The sequence below is a fragment of the Silurus aristotelis genome (genome assembly GCF_946808225.1).
Source record: "Silurus aristotelis genome assembly, chromosome: 27".
NCBI lineage: Eukaryota > Metazoa > Chordata > Actinopteri > Siluriformes > Siluridae > Silurus > Silurus aristotelis.
In genome coordinates, this window is record NC_139600.1 from 16,068,078 (window position 1) to 16,083,979 (window position 15,902).

At 41.9% G+C, this 15,902-nt stretch overlaps 1 long non-coding RNA gene across 1 annotated transcript; it reads left to right on the forward strand.

The window, feature by feature from the left end:
• The first annotated feature begins 6,263 nt into the window (after nucleotides 1–6,263).
• Nucleotides 6,264–13,987, forward strand: LOC310721524. The gene is made up of 3 exons (XR_014532088.1): nucleotides 6,264–6,368; nucleotides 13,427–13,668; nucleotides 13,763–13,987. It is a non-coding gene; the product is annotated as an uncharacterized lncRNA (long non-coding RNA).
• Nucleotides 13,988–15,902: the final 1,915 nt, after the last annotated feature.

A 15,902-nucleotide genomic window follows, 5' to 3' on the forward strand; every position in this document is an offset into this window, starting at 1 on the left:
TGTCTGCTTGTTCACAGGAAGGCCTCTCCTCGGACGGCCATAGCAGATGAACAGTTGTTTTGACCTCCTCCACAAGCCTGTTCTGTGGACGTAAGGGTCCACTGCTCGGACCGGACACAGCCATTTGAGCTTTTTCTGGTCTGGGGCCTGCAAATCCCCTAGTCTCTTTAGAGAGCAAACGGCCAGGAGGAACATAGTCTTGACTATGAGATGCCTTTAGGATGCCTTGGCCAATGGCTCTAAGGGAGGCTCAGATAGAGCCTCCAACATGACACCAAGTCCCACACAGGCACTCTAGGTGGCCCCAGGGGCCTCAGCCTCCCGGTGCTTTGGAGAAAACATGGCCTTTCTCATTCCCTCTGTTTCTCTTTGCCTATTTCTTTTTCCTCTCTCTCTCTCTCTCTCTTTTTCTCTTTTCCTTTCCCTATCTCTATTTGCCTCCCTCTTTTTTCTTTCTTCTTCCCTCTTTCTTTCTCTTTTCTGCTCCCTCTTTCTTTGTCTCTTTTTCTCTTTCTTTCTCGTTACCTCTTTTCCCCCTGTCTCTTTCTTTCTATCCCCCTCTCCTTCTCCCTCTCTCTTTCCCTGTGCCGAGTGCTAATGGGAGTTTTAGCTGCAGGCTGTTTGAAATAAACATGTTCTTCAAAATGTCAAACCTTGTCACACACACACACACACACACACACACACACACACACACACACACACACAGCCTCCACAAGTGATGACAGCAGCATGCTCGGGGAAAATGAAATACAGTGTTTATAACATTAACAGACTAGCACAGGAACTAGTGTTCTATACGACATGCTATGAGCGTGATGCTAGGCATGCTAAGGAAAGATTATTAAACACGCTAACTCCGGACCATAAAAAGAAAACAGGCTAATTCCTAAACTAGTATTATAATTATAAATGATAATCCAGAAACTACAATTGTAATAAACATGCTAACCCCATAGCTAGCATTAACATATTAATTCAAAAACTAGCTTAAAAAAAATATTGTAACTAACAGGATATTTAGCTAGCATTTATATGGAGCCAATGCAGAAACTAACCTAAGAAGCAATCAATCTTTGAAACTAGCCTTATAGTAAACTCTTTATCTTTCACACACACACACACACACACACACACACACACACACACACACACACACACACACACACAACCACACACACTCAGAGTGTTAATTACGACCAAGCAGGCCTTTTAAAAACCTTTAAAAATATGGATTTCACCTCAGCGGGATCAGCCTGCTAGCTCCGGCCAGGAACGTGCAGCTCCTGCACTAATTAGCACGCCGCACTTGCAACATGCTAACCCTGCTAACCCTGTCCTTGTTCAACTCGCGAGTTAAGAAACGCTTTGTAATGAGGATGTTCACGGGGTCGGCTTGAAATGTGGGAAATATCTGCTATGTTTCATTTGTGTGTGTGGTGTGTGTGTGTGTGTGTGTGTGTGTGTGTTGGCTCTGAAAGTCTTGACAGTTATCGTTGAGGACTCAGGGAGGAAACTGCAGCCATGGTTTTCCTTATGATTAGCTCTGAGCCAGAAGGTTCGTCCTGCCTGAGCTGAAATCCAGTCGCGGTGGTCTTTCAGAGCTAACATTAATGAGGCTAGATGATGGTGACCCGCGTGGCCTGTGCTAACTGAACCGCTGATAAGAAAAATAAAATAAAGTAAATAAATAAAAAAATCAGTCACTGATAATAAACTGATCAACGTGAACTCATGAAGCTAGCATACACATTTACACTAGCATCCCATTCTGACATGGAGCTTATGCTAACTGAAGCATTAAACCCCCTTAGCTCTAATTTAGCTAAAAGGTTGAGCTAGCAAACATGTAAATCTGTAAAGGCTACAGCTCTATCAGAGCTAGCCGTTACACGCTATACACACTAGCTGAACCGGATCATTAGGGACGGATCATGATTCCTGACTGGAGGAACCCCGATTTGACGCAGGGTTTGCGCTAAGCGCTAGCACTATGACAGCTCATTCATTGTGAATAAGATTAGCTCAGAGTTTTGATGAATAATGAACGCTGAGATTGGGAAGGTGACGGACGAGTTCACGGCTTCTTCTCTCAAACTTCACGTCCTCGTGGCTTTGATCTCGGCTATGAGCAACGGCTCGGCTTTGCTAACCTGCTAGATTATCGCCGCGGCAAGCCATCTACATCACGCCGAGATCACGGGAACTTTCTGATCATACAGATTTGAAAACGAACACTCAGTCCTTCACTCTTTCACACTCGTCCACTCCTTCATACTCCTTCATACTCCTCCACTTCTTTACACTACACTCCCCCACTCATTTACACTCCACTCCTCCACTCCTTTACACTCCACTCCTTCACACTACACTTCTCCACTCCTTTACACTCCTTCACTCCTTTATACTACACTCCTCCACTCCTTCACACTCCTCCACTCCTTTACACTCCTCCACACTCCTCCACTCCTTTACACTCATCTACACTTCTCCACTCCTTTACGCGCCTCCATTCTTTTACACTTCTCTACACTCCTTCACTCCTTTATACTACACTCCTCCACTCCTTCACACTCCTCCACTCCTTTACACTCCTCCACACTCCTCCACTCCTTTACACTCATCTACACTTCTCCACTCCTTTACGCGCCTCCATTCTTTTACACTCCTCTACACTCCTTCACACCCCACAAGTCCTTTACACTCCTCCACACCTTTACACTCATTTACATTTATTTACACTCCTCCACTCATTTACACTCCTCCACTTCTTTAAACTCCTCTTCATTCCTCCACACTAATTTACACTCCTCCCCTCTTCTACTCCTCTACACGTTTCCACTCTTCTACACTTCTTCACTCTTCCACAATTTTCTACTTTCCTATTCTCCTCCACTTCTTTAACCATTCCTGCACTCCACCATTATTCTTCACTCATCCATACTTATTCACTCTTTTCCCCTCTTTTTCACTCCACAAACTTCTTTACACTTCTCTACACTCTAGTACTTCACACTTGTTCACTCCTCTACACTTCGCCACACTGTTTTTTAACTTTTTAACACTCCTCGACTCCTCTAAACTACCCTCTTATATTCTTTCACACTCCTCCACTCTTCTACACTCCTCCACTCTCTTATATTCATTCACACTCTTCCACTCTTTTACACTCCTCCACTCTTCTACACTCCTCCACTCTCTTATATTCATTCACACTCCCCCACTCTTCTACACTCCTCCACTCTCTTATATTCATTCACACTCTTCCACTCTTTTACACTCCTCCACTCTTCTACACTCCTCCACTCTCTTATATTCATTCACACTCCCCCACTCTTCTACACTCCTCCACTCTCTTATATTCATTCACACTCTTCTACACTCCTCCACTCTTCTACACTCCTCCACTCTCTTATATTCATTCACACTCCTCCACTCTTCTACACTCCTCCACTCTCTTATATTCTTTCACACCCCTCTACACTCCTCCGTGCTGAATTACCCGCAGTGGTTTATTTCCTCCCCTTCTCCGGGGAAATCGCGCTTCCAGGACTTACTTAATGCAAAGACTTATCCGTGGAAATGGACCTGGACAGAGGTGTGCTGGCTTTGTTTGTTTCATTCCATCCTGCAATCACCTCGCTCCATTCCGATTCGTTGTGCTTTTCTGATGGCCCCAGCTGGAACCTGGTTCCATTTCTGTTCCTGTTCTCCTCACAATTCCATCAGCTCGCAGGTTTTCAGCTGGCACCACACCATCTTCACGCTCAGTCGACACCAATTCAAACTGATCATGCAGCCGTTTACGGATAAACAGTTTGCTTTAATTCTTTTTTTTTCTTTCTTTCTTTCTTTCTTTCTTTCTTTCTTTCTTTCTTTCTTTCTTTCTTTCTTTCTTTCTTTCTTTCTTTCTTTCTTTCTTTCTTCCTTCCTTCCTTCATCACCTGTGTGCTATTCTTTCACTTTTCTCCATTCATATTTCATGTTTGTATTCAATTAGTTATAATTTCTGCTTTTGCAAAGTCATTCTCTCATTTTTCTTTCTTTCTTTCTTTCTTTCTTTCTTTCTTTCTTTCTTTCTTTCTTTCTTTCTTTCTTTCTTTCTCCGTGCTAATAACAGATGATTTATTGACCATTTTGTTCACTAAATTCCTCTTCTTCCCTCTCCTTTTTCCTCCCAGTTGCTTTCAGGTGTGTAATTCAACTCAAAGCTACTCATTTTTGAAAAGATTTCTTAGCAGTGGACTGAGACTTGGAGACCTGGAGATCTGGAGACCTGGCTGTAAAAGTCATCAGGACGTTTGAAATTGGTGAGTAACGGTTTAAGTTGCACCGTGACTTTTTTCGATTCAGAGGTTAATCGAAGGAGCCCGTCATGACCAAGAGTTCGAGCCTTGAGCACTGGCGCTCCGTGAGTTGGGATTCAATCACATGGCAGAGACACAAACTAATGGCTGAGTAGAAACCAGTGGTCCTAGACAATCACAGATTAGACAGAGGAACCTGCCCGGCTAATAAATTGCGTAATTAACCCAGAGAAGTGAGCAAAGTAGTTAAAAGTCTTAATTAAATGTAGAGATGTTAATTAAAAGATGTGGAAGAGGAGTTCTGTTAGGGAAGAGGGAGTTGATTACAAAAAGAGATGTTCAGAAGATCACTTTCCTCAAGGCAAGAACCACAAGAACGTCTCCAGGTATTTAACCCTGGTTAAATAAGACGCTGGTCAACAATGCTTTGGGAACGCTTCCACGTTGTCCATGCTCTGATATAAATAATGCACTGTAATCTGTGGCGGCGTCACCAACAGGGTTACGTCATGACCAGGAATCTATAAAACGTGGATGGAGTAAAGCTGGTGCTAGCTTCTGAGAAGGAAAAGGAAGCACTGCAGGGATGCTGGCAGTGTGGCATGGAGGCGCAAGCGTCTCGTTCTCTCAGGTAACCAGGGTTACCTGGAGACGTTCCCTTTCAGGAACTCGAGCTGCATCAACAACGCTTTGGGAACGAGAGTCCAATACCACCAGACTGGCCAGTCCCTGTCTAGTGTGTGAGGGCACAGCTAGGTCGAAGGACAGAGTTGCCAGGAGTGGACCAGAAGTTGACAAAGGTCAGCAGGGTTGATCAGCCTGCAACGTTGCAGATGTTTTGGAGGGAACCAAGCATTAGAGGCTGCCACACTTCGGGTTGAGTGTGCTCTAACCCCGATGGGAGTGGGGTGACAAGAGAACCTGTAGGAGGATGCAGTTGCATTCACAATACACCTGCTTGTTCACAGGAAGGCCTCTCCTCTGAGGGCCATAGCAGACAGTTGTTTGACTTCCTTCACGGACCTGTCCTGGTGCTCGGACCGGACATGGCAAATTCAGCTTTTTCTGGTCTGGGGCCTGAAAAGAAGGAGGATAGATTGCCTGGAGACTGACAGGTCGTGGGAGGACCAAAGGCACCTTTTGAAATGTAACCCGTTCTAGGGTAAAAGAAGGCACTGACCATGCTTGGAGTAAACTCCAGAAAAGAGGGGGCCTGAAGATCCCCTGCTCGCTTAAGAGAGGAAATGGCGAGGAGAAACAGTCTTAATTGAAACAGAATTTTTTGTATAACTGAAAAAAAATTACACGTATTTTAAGTATTTTTAAGTGCTGCAACAGTTTAAAGAGCCGGAAAATAAAATAAAAGCCAGGCAGAAATTACTCTGGTCGCATTTCCAGACCTTTGAGTGTGTATGAGCGACTTTTTTTTATGCAAAAATGTCATTTTCAAATGTATCTGTATTAATATAACCCTAAGGAGCTCACACTGGTTCAAATTCCTAGCACAATTTTGATGACTTTTCTTTTTTCTTTTTTGGTGTATGTTCCAGTAAAATCAATCTGTGAGAGCAGAAGGCATGATGTGCTTGGATTCATCTACAGTGATCTGGACATTTGGCACTAAAAATAAAGCTGTACAGGCCGCACAGTCTGCAGACTTGGAGAAATTAGATCCTGGTTATTTTCCCTTGGAGCCTCATTAGCAACTCAGATTTGCTCTCAGAATCTAGTGTGCGCCCGAGCTATTCATTAATACCAATGGTGGCCAGTCCAAAATCCTGGAGTTCTGCCAATCAGCACAGTTTGCCTCCAAAGCCGGCGAATCTTAATTTACCTGCTCGGGCTAATCATGGTGTTTTGAAGCAGTTGAATATTACAGCCAGGTGTACTCAATTAGGGCTGGAGCTGCACTGGTAAACGTTTGGAAATGGAGGCTCTGGCATGATAAATGTTCAGGAGAAAAGTGTGACGACTTGGTGGGTATAAATAAGACTACAGGAGTTTGGAGGCTCTTTGGGGTGGAACCTCAAACAGCAGGATTTTAGACAAAAGTCTTTGATGGCAATGTATCTCTAGGATTGGTGTTGCTGCGTGGTTTGGAAGGTTCAACCGAAAAAAACACAGACTCTGATCAATCAAATCAACAGCCAAAAGATCCATAAAGTTCCTGAGGAACTGCATTTAAGCGCTATCACTGAACACCTCAACAATAAATAGACATTCGGTGCTGAGGATGAGGATAGGCTCCCTTTTGAGACTGGGTCCTCTCAAGGTTTCTTCTTCATGGTACATCACAAGGAGATATTCCATCACCACAGTCGCCACTGGCTCACTCATTAGTGATAAACTTACAATTATAAGGAACAAATATACATTACAAATGTAGACACAATTTTATATATATATATATATATATATATATATATATATATATATATATATATATATATAAACATTATAAGCACTTTATCTCTGGGAAGATCTGTCCATTGTTGAAAGTACTCTACAAATAAAGCTAGTGAATTGAATTGAATTAAATCTTCAAATGCAGGCTTTGGTGTTAATTCCTGGTTTAGAAAAAGACCAGGAACATTGTTGCTATAGGTTGTGAGCTTTTCCATGGTGGTTGAAACTTTATAACATTGAGATATATAAATCCCCAAGAGCAGGGTTGGTCTCAAATTTTTGGCCAGGTCCACAACATTTAATTTGTTTTGAAAGTGCAGATTTTTATCTAAATTTTGGCCTTTTTAAAGACGGCTTTTCAGATGAGGAAAACATAGCTTTTTGAAAACAATGCAGGTCGAAGCATCTTGCGTAAGAATTTTCAGTGGTTTCAGTGTGAATGAACAACTTTTGGGAAATGATTCAAAACTAAAGTGTGGACTTTTTTTTACACGAAAGCACTATTTTCACATTTATCTGGATCAATGCAGACATAGACATAGGTGTATTAGGACACCAGATGTACAGGACATCACTGGATGTGTTAGAAGTAAGTTTTTCCTTAACTTGAACTAGGAGACCTAACCTTGTTCCAGCAGGACAGTGTCCCTGTGCTGCATGGAGATCTGTGTAGAAGCAAGGGTGTGGTTGAGGGCTGTAGGAAGTAAGTGTTAATGAGCACACACCTGTGTGTAGTTTTTTTAATGAGTGTGCACTTTTCCAGAGGGTGCCACAGAGGATAAAACATAAGAAAAAGTGGTGAAACAAGAAAACCAAAAAAGAGAAATGTACGAACAGAGGTTTGTGTGGGGTTAACGTTAAAAAGATAAAACATGAGCTCTGCACGCTGGTGCTGTTCAGAGGTAGCAGTACTTCAGCATGTTGTCGACTGGAAGTTGTTAAACTGCAAGTTGTGCTTTACACTGCTCTGGTGTACTCTGGAGGTTTGGGATGGTTCCACTTTGTGGTCGAAATCCAAGGAATTAAAAAACCTGTAGTTTCAGATCTGAAAGCTGTCCAGGCTGAAAGCTTAGTGCTTATAAATGACCAGGAACTGGGTGGAAGATGGTTAGACACTTAAACAAGGAGCTCCAGGGGTTGGGACTTCTTTAGGAATTAAACTCTGAAACATCTGCATCAGGGGTGTCCAATCTTTTCTGCAAAGAGCCGTGCAGGTTTTAAATCTAACCAAGCAAGTCCACACCAAATTCTACCTGTTTAAATCTAATGATTTTCATTTTTAATGACTATCTGGTGTGGCCATTGATTTGTTGGAATTAAAACCTGCACCCACACCAGCCCTTTGTGTAAGAGATTGGACACTCCTGTGGAAGATCATCTGGAAGTGAACTCTGCAAATGCTGATTCTTCACAAGCAGGTGTCGAGCTGAAAGCTTGATGGTTCTAAATTACGAGGAACGAGGTGGTAAAAGGTTTTATAATGTGGTTTGTCTTGAGGGGAAAAAACTCCTGGTGAGGATTGTGCCGCATTCTAAATGCTTATGAGTTACTAGTGAGGCTGTTTCTGGAGGTTGGGAGGTTGTACAAGGTGGTAGATTATAAAGGAATAAACTCCATAATTATAAATCTGTGTGGGGTTTAAGATGAACCCTTGGCAGGTGGTTGGATGGTTCTGCAAGGTGGAAGGTCGTCAAGGGTTAAACTCTGATAATAAATCTCCAGGGCCAGTGTTTAAGCAGAGGGGGTTGGAAGGTTCTACATGGTGGTAGGATTGGACAGATTTAAAGAGCTCAGGTAGTTTTTTTTTTTTTTTTTAGATGGTGCTAGGTTGTGTCTATCAAGTGTAGATAAACAGCCCAAACTTCAGCCATTTTTGTTCTTCCTTTGTTCGCCGTGGTCGTGTTTTGACTGACATGGTTTGGAAAAGTCATTACACCTGATGGACATCTACATTGTATGCTGTAATGGCTGTAGTTTAAAGAAATCGGTGCTGAGATTTTTCCCAGTGGTTACTTGGTTAAATGATATCAAGATAGAAAACTATGTTGAGAGACGTGTGTGTGTTTTGTAAGCATCAAAATCAAATAATCCAGCTAATGCAGTACACTAATACAGTCCAATAATACATCTTTAACATTTGAATGTTGTTCCATGCACTGTATAGAGCTGCAGGCTACAATTTCTTCACTTTCATCACAAAATAGAAAAAGGAAACATACAATTTTCAACACTTTTTTCACAGGAAAGTAAAAGACCTCTTTTCCACAATGTACCTGTGGCATCTTGGGTGTCTAATGTCTAATTTGTCCAGCCATATACACAGATCAGGCATAACTTTAAGATCACTGGCAGGTGAAGTGAACATGAATGATGTCTTCATCATGGCACCTGTTAGTGGGTAAATAATTTATTAGGCATTTTGTGCTCAAAGTTGATGTTAGAAGCAGTAAAAATGGGCGCGCGTAAGGATTTGAGCGAGTTTGACATGGTGACGTCTAGATGACTGGGTCAGAGTGTCTCCAAAACTCTGGTCCGTGAAGGCTGGTCCGTGTGGTCCAATCCAACAGACAAGCTCCTCTAGCTCAAACAGCTGAAGAAGTTCAGACTGTTGATGATCGACGGGTCACGATTGTTTTAGCAGCAGAAAGGACCAACACAGTATTAGGCAGGTGGTCGTAATGTTATGCCTGATCTGTGTATGAGGTCCTTCCCTAAACTGTTTCCCTTCACTTGAACTTGGAGAACCAATCCTAAATTGGAATGCCACCTCAGGCCTCCCTACCAACATCAGTACCTGATGCCCCCTTGTGGCTGAAAGAAAATCTAGTGGAACATCTTCCCAGAAGAATGGAGGTTATTACAATGGCAAATGGGGACTAAATGTGAAATGAGATAAATGAATGAGCTGTATAGGGTAACAAAAAAAATGATTTAAATTATGTTTTAGATGATTTAGGACAGGAATCAGCTACATCTAGGCTCTGCACACTAAAATTTGGAGGTGGAGTTATAGCAGAAACGCTGGACGCATATGATAATGTTTTATTTCATTCTTTTATTCATTTAATCTTCAGGCAGATTCATTAGGACGTTTAGGAATTTCTCCTGGAGTACAGTATAGATTAATGTTCAGGGGTGTCAGTAAGAGGAAAATGTCCTGCGTTGTAACAGGTCAAGCGTATCGTTCCTAATTACAATTCACTCCAAACTGTCTTTTCCATTTAAATCCCATCTGTATAATTACATTCCATTATCATTTGATGGCTCATGGTTTTTTTTTTTCAACCTTCCACACACGCTTGCTTTGTCTTCCTGCCTCTTTCTCTTTCTTTATGCATTCATCCTCATCTTGCTCATACCCCTCACCGCCTGCCAGACTCTCTGAGTGTGTGTTGGTGTGTTTGATCCTTTTTCTTCAGAGTCGATGGGAAAACAGGTTTAAGATCTCATTGTGTGGGCACGAGCCTTTCCTCTTATTACTCGAGTGTGGATTTCCATGCCAACGCTAAAACGCGCTTTCTTAATATTTCAGCCACGTCCTCTTCGATATTCTTCTGGTCAGTGCAGACCTTACAGCAAGAACAACGTCCATCAACATCAAAATGAAACTGTACGGTTATTTATTTACAGTCACGCTTTTGACTACACGTTTTCTTTCTGACTGAAATTAGAGGAGAAAAGCTGAGTGGATTTATAACTGCAAATAAGCTGATTCTAATTAAGTGCTGCAGTGAAGAGGAGGTGTGGCCTGTCTGTATCTCAGTCTTAATTAAGGAGGTGTGGCCTGTCTGTATCTCAGTCTTAATTAAGGAGGTGTGGCCTTTCTGTATGTTGGTCCTGATATAGGAGGTGTGGCCTCTGTGATTTTTATTGACAGTGAAGGTGTCGCCTCTCCACTATTCTCCTCTACCATCCTCACCATTTGTCTATCTGTATGTCTGCATGTGCATCTTTTTATATCTTACATTCTCACCTGAACTTTTCCTATTTCTTTGTATTATTCGTTTCCATGCTTTGACATTTCTGTTCAGTTTGACAGGTTTTTTTTTTCAACAACTCTGCTTAAAGGATTCATCACGCCTAAACCGAATCTGAGTTTGGTTCCTAAAGTCTCAGACTGTGGATCCTGTCATCATTTACTCTCACCTGATTACACTTTTATACCACTTTTTTCCTGCTTTGCTTTGGCAAGTGTTTGAGCATCAGGGTAAACATCCCTTCAGAAATAGCTTTCTCTGAAAGGTCGTCAGGGTTGTTGACTGACAGAATTGAAAGTTAGCGATCTCAGCGTTATATAATTATTAATCATCTTTTCTCTCGCCATAGTCTACGATTTTTCAGAATAGCTTGGATTTAAGTTCAGTCATTCTGGACTAGTCGTTTTTGTGAAATGATGCCGTCGAATTTGATGGGAAGTTCTTGTGCTCCGAGGCACGACACGAACCAGACTCAGATTGAGAAACTAGCGCTGAATGATGGCGAGTGCACTAGCATGACCGCTGGGATCATACGAACTCTGCTTGCTCTTGACAAAGGCTTTTTGTCTTGGCTTTCCGCTTGAATGGAACGCTAACAGCCTTTTTCTTCCTCCCTGAGAAAACTCTTTTTCCTCCCCCTCCACCATGCCGCCATCTTGTCCGTTTAACCCGAGGGCAATGAACGGCTCGTGTTCCGCCAGCCTCGCTTCTGCCTCGTGCCAACTTTCTGCCAGGCTCGGTCTCTGAAGACAGGGAGGCCGAGTGGAGCGCAGACCTGCATGAAGGGTAGAAAGAGGAGGGAGGAAAGGATGGAGAGAGAGAGAGAGAGAGAGAGAGAGAGAGAGAGAGAGAGAGAGAGAGAGAGAGAGAGAGAAAAAAATATATAATTATGGCCTCTGAAAATAGAAAAGCCTACATTTTCATTTGGTTGGGAAACCACACGTCGACAGAGACGTAAAGATGAGAGGAGGAAATGAGGAAAATATGAAAAAAGGATCCACATCCTCAATGAGACATTTTTATATCAGGGTATACAGAGAGAAAGAAATGGAGAGAAAGAGAGAGAGAGAGAGAGAGAGAGAGAGAGAGAGAGAGAGAGAGAGAACTCTGTGAAGGAGCAGAATGCCTGTCAGTCTGATGGACGTTAAAGAGCACAATAACCTCAATTTTTCATTCAATTGGAAAAAATAATAATAATAATAATAAATTACGGGTTACTGATGCAAGAAAGTGTTTCTAGTTGATGATTTTCTGAGGCGAAAAAAAATTAACATACATGTTGTTGCCAAAAGTAATGGGACACCTAATTTTTCCAGCTATCTGTGCTTCCCTAAAACGTTCCCACAAAGTCACCCAATTGTATTGGACATCTTTGGATGCAGTGGCATGGAATTTTGCCTTGTGGAGGCTCTTCATCCCTTTTGAACATCTTTGGGGTGGATTTCTCATGCTGACTGCACTCCAGGACCCTCCTCACCTCACCGACATCAGTATCTGACGGTAAAAGCGCCCATGCGGCTCAATGAATCTCCGCAACATCTAATGGACCATCTCAGAAAAGAGTGGAGAGCAAATGGAGACTGAATGAGAAATGAGATGTTGAACCAATTTTATGGTGGTGCCCACAGACTTGTGATGAATTACCAAAAATGTGCATTAGCGTAATTCTAGCGTACGTCGATGTTATTAACATGAGAATAGCAATGTAAAAGTTAGCCCAGCGCTAGCATATCACCCCAAATCCGTTATCATAGCAACTCCTTGAGAGTAAATTAGCAGGTTTCAGATCCGCCGTCTCGATAAGGACACACACTCAGACGTTTGTTCTCCGGGCCACGGCGGCGGTCGAATCTCATGAATTTAAATACATTTATGCATTCGGTAATAACAAAGCGCTGTTCATTTTTCAATTTCCATCACAAAGAGCTTTAGTCTTCCTTCGGCTCTGACGTCCTCCATAAATAAAATGTCATTTTAAATATCACCAACAGGACTCTTACTTATCGGTGGAGATGGCTCATCGAGGAGCGACGATGGAATGATACTGGCAGGGAAACCGCAGGCCGATTTCCAGACTCTGACTAAGCGCGATGAAATCGCACCCGCCTGCGGTTCCACTGCATCCAGAAGCGTTTTGTTTGTGTCTCGTTATTGCGAATCCTTATGAAGCCAACCGTCAATGAAACGATATAGCCGGTTATAATAAAGGTTAGAATGAGGGGGCGGGGCTAACGCTCCCAGCATATCGTATGTTTGTATTTAATCTGAGCCGGAGATGACAAGATAAGAAAAACTCCCAGTGATGAAATGAGGGAGAAACCTTGAGAGGAACCTGGTTTAAAAATATCTCCTCAACTTGAGAGTTCTCCTCATGTTTATGTCCTCATGTAATTGGACCTTATGGGTCTTTTCTCAAGGATGGAGAGAACATGCTTGTCAGGAGCGACCGGTTTATATTTTAAGAGAACTCCGTCCAGAAGAAGTAGAACCCTTTAGTTAATGCAGTATTAATCAACAAGGAACTGAAGTGTATTTTTTAGGAACTCAGGTGATCTGGCATGACATTAAGTGGTGATGTTTTTTGGATCAGAAGAGAACCTGTGACCGTTTGTACACTAATTAGTAGAATTTTTAAACCTTCTCCTGTCTAATTAGCTCGGGTTAAACGCGTGTGTGGATTTTTGCATGTTCTTCCAATGTTAATGTTTTTTTTAGGTTCTCCATTTCCTTTTATAGCATTCATGGTTCAGTGACAGCCTCTGGATCCACATTGTCCACATGGGTTTTACTCCAGTTCTCTAGTTTCCTCTGACCTGAAAACAACCCGATATCTGGTTATCCTATCAGCAGAATCGTCCTTCGATGGTAATGAATGTATGTGCTTTCCTGCGATGGACTGGAATCCCACAGAGACCCTGACCAGGATAAAGAGCTTACTTGAAGATGAACGCACGAATAAGATATAAAGCGATTAATAAGTGAGCAAATTTAATTTAGGCTATCCTCTGAAGATTAATGTTCTTGCTCGAGGACCAGCGCTGTCTGCAGAACTTACAATCTTTTCATCATTAGCATAAAAACCACTGAGCGGGTCAACGAATCCAATCACTGGCAAGGATATGAGGGAGCATGATATGGATTTGGATACGGATATGGATGGCCAGGCAACGGGATTTGTCTCGTGAGAGAGTAGAGAAGAGAAGCTTCTCTGATTCCTCTCCGTCCAGCACCACGCATGATTTAGCACATCAGCTAATGTTCAAATCTCTCTTCAATGAGCAGCTTCGGGGGAAAGGAATATGTGTAAGTATGGACGTCGAGAGTGAGAACATGCCCTGAGTGTGATGCAATTACACAGCAATTCAAAGGACAGAGTTCAGGAGGGAGACAGAAAACGCTAAATCTTTGATTAAATAAATCTGCGAATCATAAACAGAAGAATGAAATTCAGCCTGAAACAAAGCAATGCTTTTATTAATATTTATATACAATAGAAACAGCTCTGTTTTTTTTTCTCTCAATAAACCCTACAGGTAAAGTACAATATGTAAAGTTCCTCTTGAACCCACTTTTACTTAGTGATCGAGTTCTGTCTCTCTGTTGTTCTTTCATTTCGCTGCTGATTATTCTGTCTTTTTGTCTTTGTTTTAGCAGAATTTGGGTATTTTCACTGTTTCGTGCAGGTTTTTGACTCCTCTTTTAGCTATTTATTTATATATGGATGGATGGATGGATGGCTAGATGGATGGATGGAGGGTGGGACTGATAAAATGTCTCAAAACACAGTTGAAAGGAAGAATTATAAAAAAAATAAATTATGAATAGATAGATAGATAGATGAAGTGACTGGTAAGATATCTGGATGGATGGATGGATGGATGGATGGATGGATGGATTGGCAGATTTTTCAAATCTAAAAAAAAACTACAATTAAGGCACAATTTATAAATGCATTTTCATAACTTAGTAAATAGAGAAAAACTATTAACTAAAATGATGGATGGATTCCATGAAAACATAAATGGGTTACACTTAGATGCATTAATGGATTGATGACTGAATGGACACATGAATAGATAGATGGATCATGAATGTATGTTTTGATGGATGGATTGATGGAAGGATGGATTGATGGATGGATGGATGGATGCATGGAATGGTAGATTGGTGGACTGTTAAGTAATTAATAACTCAAAAGATAATTGAAAGGAATTATGGATGGATTTCATAGACTAAATAGTTACTAAATAGAGAGAAAAAATCTGGAAGGATGGATGGATGGATGGGTTGGTGTATAAATCAGTGGCTGGCAGGGTAAACAATTTAAAGGAGGGATGGCTGGTTGGCTGACTTGACTAGATTGGTGGACAAATTATGTAGATGTATTGATGGATGGATGGATGGATGGATGGATGGATGGATGGATTAATTCTTTGAAAAAATAAAGGCTGAATGTGTGAATGGGCAGTTCGATAAATAGGTAAATAGATGTATTAGATGGGTAATAAATGGATCAGTGGATGGAAAGACAAACAGATGAATACACAGACAGATGGGCAGACGGACGGACTGATAAACGACCGGATGTATGGATGAATAAGTGGATGGATTTCATGAGTAAAAACAGTGATTAATACACATTTAGAGAGATGGATAGATGGCTACTGGAATGGACCAGACCTCCTTCTCCCTGCAGATCTCATCCCCATCTTGCTTACACTCAGAGAAACGTGTCATCTGTCACGGCATGCTGCTAGCTCATTAAATCCAGATTATAACATGCTAGTTTGTATGACGTGATTAATGAATGATTTTCACATTAATTAGATAAGCCCCATATGCTGTCCGCATTGTTTTAGCACACGGAGGCGAAAGAACACGGTAACAGCTTGTCGTTTCCAAAATAAATCGTCGCCGTGGACGATAATGGGGCGCCAATCAAATTCGCCGCTTCCCCCGACGTCTTTTGTTGGGCTAAAAGTGATCTTATTGTGCTGTCGGGAATTAGATGGCAGTCAGACAGTTCCACAATGACTGCTATTTGAAGAAGAAGAAGAAGAAGAAGTGCTTCGTAATATGGCTATGAAGACGCCATAAACCTTTTGGAAAGCCTGACCCTGAAATCATATTTAATTGGGTGTCGTTTTCATGTACGCGTGAAAGGACGATGCTTTTTCTTTTTCAGCCACGCAGATTGGAAAAGGTTTTTCTG